This window comes from Chenopodium quinoa, unplaced genomic scaffold (assembly GCF_001683475.1).
Source record: "Chenopodium quinoa cultivar QQ74 unplaced genomic scaffold, ASM168347v1, whole genome shotgun sequence".
Lineage (NCBI taxonomy): Eukaryota > Viridiplantae > Streptophyta > Magnoliopsida > Caryophyllales > Amaranthaceae > Chenopodium > Chenopodium quinoa.
Window position 1 is genome coordinate 1,287,771 of NW_018745617.1, and position 5,107 is coordinate 1,292,877.

General features: G+C 38.4%; 1 pseudogene; it reads right to left on the bottom strand.

The window, feature by feature from the left end:
- Positions 1–3,736: 3,736 nt before the first annotated feature.
- Positions 3,737–4,599, bottom strand: LOC110716631 (annotated as a pseudogene).
- Positions 4,600–5,107: the final 508 nt, after the last annotated feature.

Consider the following 5,107-nt stretch of genomic DNA (forward strand, 5'->3'; position numbering starts at 1 on the left):
CGGGTAAATCCGCCCCTAAACCGACCCATTTCAAACCAAACCGGCTTGATCCAAACCGTTTGTAAACCGAACTGACATTGACCCGGGTAAACCCGCCCCTTAAACCGACCCGTATCAAACCGAACCGACATAATCCGAATCGTTTATAAACCGACCCGCTTATGACCCAAACCGAATTTAAACCGCAAAGAAATAAACCGAAACCAAAACCGAGCCGTGACTAACCCAAACCGAACCAAACCGACCCGCCAGCTAAACTAAACCGTTTCAATCCGAACCGCTCCAAACCGAAACCGACTCAAACCGAGGTCAAACCGAACTGCCAGACCGAAGTCCCACCCCTAGTGTTAACCCAACCGTGTATTTGTTTCCAAAATTCCAATCCAACTCGTTTCAAACAGAACCCCCACTTTGATTACACCCGCCTTGATATATAAATCAGTTTGATTTGAAGATGTACATAAATCAACCAAGTCGGACGAACTCGGCGACCCAAATCAACCTACCAGCAAAATGAACCAGTTATGAACAACCGAAAACCAAACCATAAACCCAAATTGACAGTGCGAAACTGCTAATTATATTGGCCTGTCCTTGAGATAAAGTAGGTCTGTATAGTGTATACCCTTTCACTTTAAAAAAAAACTATCTCAAGAGCATTTATGTTCAGCTACTCATAAAACCATGACCTGTAATAGATGGTCCTGGTAAGCTTTCACCTCCAAATCATGAGCCAAGGAGTAACAGAGAATTTCAGGCTAAGCTCGTACTTGAGCCAAGACTTAGCCTCTCCATTGAGGCTAATTATGATGATCAATTCAGCAAAACGTCAGGTACAAGGGTTGATTGGATTGTGAAGGTTATTGAGAGTTGCAATGAGGAGAATATGAAGCTAGAGCAGCTGTATGCAATGCAGAATTGACAAACTGTTTTAAACATCCCCGATGCAGGAGAGTTTCTCACACTACAATACTGGACATACAGATAATGAACATATATAGACTAATGGACGCATCAAGTTTCATATCATGATGATAAACAAAACAATGTTAACTAACACCAACTATATTACCAATTGTCTAAACTCATGGTGGTGACACTCACCATGCTTTTGTTTTTACTAAAACAATAAAGCAGTAACAGTGCTCCATCACAGAAGTAATCTACTGGTGCTTCTGCTGCTGATCAAAATAACCATTCAATTTGGAGTTGGATTCTCTTCATATGCTTCAGTTTATAATGATGTAAACATAGGTTATATTATACTTATGCTTAAGGATGTAGTAATGGTATAGGTTAGACTAATCCATTTACCCAATGTGCAACTGTGCTCGTAAAACCTCAACTGTTAGCATAACAGTGAAGTGTACTTCATTCTCATTATGACTGTACTGCTTGTGAAATTGTAAAAGGTTAATTCATTCTGGCAACCACAAGCTTTCGATTGTGATGGCAGATGGAGGTAGAAGCTGCAGACCTACAGTGCTCAGAGATGATACTAGTGCACCAGAATTGCAAGTGAGACTATGAGAGGGACTGCGGAAGAGCAAGAGCAAGAGCAAGAGCAAGAGCAAGAGCAAGAGACAGGAGAGAGAAAAGGTTGGGAATTTTTTCACTGTTAGAGGTAGCCTGTGGTGGTGATAGTTTCTTATGATCATCAGCAACAATCAACGACACTCCCAAGTGTGTTGAAATTGGTAACAATTTTTGGACTTCTAATGATACGTGTTCATGTTGTATATCCGAACTCTGAACTACTCGGGCACTGTTAATCCTTGGCTGATAGGCAACACTGTTACGCACATCAAGCAACCCTGAAGTGCCTGGTATCCTGATAAATGAAAGACCTCCAGCCATCCATTGGGCTAAGGGAACCTCAGAATGCTTCAATTTGATGACTCAAATCTCATCAACATATACGGACAAGCAGAGATCATGTTTAGCATTCAGTACTTTTAAAGGCCATAACAGAAATTCAACGATGACAGCTGTTCTATACTGAAGGCTCAAACCTAAGTCTTCTAGGACTGATAGAATTACAAAGTTCATTAAGTCAATGCACCAAACAGAAATTTCCTCAGTAAGACCACAAAACTAATTAAATGATTTATACTGGATATTATAAAAATAAATAAATAAATAATGAAAAAAAGCCTGTAAGTTACAGCCTTTACATACAGAAAAACACCTGAATTTTCACCAAAGAAATCAGAACATCCCATCAAAAACACCACATCACTCGTAGGTATTTCTCATCAGTCATCACAGCTCAAAACTTGGAAGCACATAGAGATACTATGTGACTGACAATGATACCTTCAACCCTAATTAGTCTGCAGTAAGGACAGAAATGGTAGATTGGAAATGCTACTTGAAACATTTCTTTTTTCAAAGGATGCACTCAATAAAAGAAGCATATCAGTTGGCAGTTGCGCTATATATACACAGAACTATCCTAGAGGCCCTAGAAAATTGCTCATCCACTCAGATCCACCAAACAACCACTGTTCAAACTCTTTATACCTCTCTTTTTAAGAACAATAAAGACATTACAAGCTACCAAGCTAGGAAATCAATCATGAAATCACCTGTTCTAACCAGCATACCCTGAAGTCAAGACAATATGGATCTAGTTCAACCTCTATGCCTCCATGATAGATGCATCAGCTTCAACAATTGCCTAGATTAATCCCATGCTTAAGTAATTCTATGCCGTACCAACAATCTATTACTTCCAAGTCTTATCAAAACTTTCACACTGAATCTACACAAAACTAGCAGACTAAGATTTATCAGTAAGCCATGAAGATTCTTAAGTATTAAAAGCACCATGATCTCCTATGAGAGACTAAACAAAAGAGAAATGTTAGCACCATGATCTCCTAAGAGAGACTAAACAAAAGAGTAATGTCACGGTGATGCATATGTTGCCCCAATATATCAAATTCAACTCCTATCAAGGCAACATGCTCCTATGAAAGCAACATACATAAAGAGGCCAGAATATATCAAACTTCAGATCAATTATAAAGCTTGTGAAGGATACCAATGGCAAGATCAATTGGCATGATTCATCTAACAAGATGCATTGTCAAGATCAATATCCATAATGGATGGCTACCAACCACCATCCATCGATGAGACTAGCACAAAACCTCACTAGTTTTATGCGATTGGGCCTTGTTATATGAACCTACAATAACTATATTGCCAGCTATTAGTAACACGATACAGTTCTTACTAAGCTTAGCATTGTAGTGAAACTAAAATCAAACACCAATCCTCCACTCAAGCATCCAATTCACTTCATCACACTACATCACAAAAGAAGTTGAGTGTTGTATGGTACCATCCAAAGCTAAACTATAGTTACTAAAACAGTAAAACTACAGTCAATTATACAAAACATTTTCTATTAAACCATCAATCCCCTACTTTTCTTACTTCCAAGCTATGTTACTCGGTCTCTTTATTTTACTTCAGGTACCCATGTCGGACCCTCGACACTCTGACACTTCATTTTAATTCAAAATTTAGTATATTTGTCATAAACTAGCTAGTTTGGACACTTGGACACATAGCCATGTTGGACATTGGTACCTAAGTCTAAGTAACAGCTTCCAAGTTCCAACATTAATCATAAAACCAAACAAACCAACAATTTCGTGACAATTACAGAAAGCGAGTCAATAACTAATCAAGTAATCATATCACCTTTAGCCTCATTTCACATGAATTTGACAACTCTGAAACATTTCTTTCTTAATTTCATCAATTGCAATACTAATAACCGTGCTACAATACAAGTCATACATTCGCCGAATTCATAAATCTCTATATCAAGATGAAATCATTGTAATAAACTAAACGATCAAAATCCCACAATACGAATTCCTCAAAAGCTACAAACACTTAGATCATGTACTAGTATTCAATATAATATAATTACGATCGCAAATAAGCAGGAATCTTAATGCGAATAAAAAGCATACTCATAATATACGCGATAACAACAGAAGTAATCCCAGCAGAAGCATACGAAACCCTAACACTCCGAGCCCGATTCTTGTCAACAGCAAGGTCCATGAGAATAATCCCAATTCCACCAAGAACAAACATGAACCCAGAAGACAATCCTTCGATAATGTACTGCCCGTTAACCCGACCCGGAAGAAAAACAACGGGTTTGACGGCCCCAGTGAATTGATCTTGGGTTGACCCGATACCAGGTGGTTCGACGATGACGTCATAGACGATGCCGGAGACGACCATGAAGTAGGTGAGGAGGATGAGAGAGAAGACGGTCATGGAGGAAGGAAGGGAGAATGATGGGAGTTTGAGGCGAAGGCGAGGAAGATGGAGGAAAGAGAAGGGGATGATTCGGAGGATGTGGAGGATTGGATCGAGTGAATCGATTGGATCTGAGGGTGAATTTGGGTTTGTGGATTGATGAGCTAGGGTTTCTGATTTGATCGCCATTGTTGATGTTGATGATGATGGAGCTTTCTCTCTCCTACTGTGTGTAACAGTGTAAGGTTGATGAGAGGGAAATGGGGAAGTGAAGATGTGTTTGGGGGTTTTAGTTTTGCTAAAACTTGATATATGATAACCCGATTTACATACTTAAAATAAATGGACTAAAACCCGAATTAATGGTTGAGAAGCGGGTGACGGATGAAGCGGGTGATAGATTGGATCAGATGTGGATGATGATTTATTTCACTCGCTAATAATCCACCCACCCGTTTAACCTATATAAAGGTTTTAATCTATGAATTCTAATTTAAAAAACTAAAAATATAAAAATGTTGTAAAATTAATGAGTAAGAGGAGAAATTAGGGAGAGAATAGATCAGTATATTTTATTCCATATAGTAAGAATATATATATACATACAATATAACTAGGGTTTGGTTAGATAACAATAAACCCTAGTTCTAGAACATTCTGAAATGATAAAGGAGGATAATGTATATCCATACAATATTTCATAACACTCCCCCTTGGATGTCCATTATCGAAGAGTGTGCCTCGTTAAAACCTTATTAGGAGAAACCCTATGGAATAAAAACCTAATGAAGGAAAAAAAGTACAACATTCTTCGTAA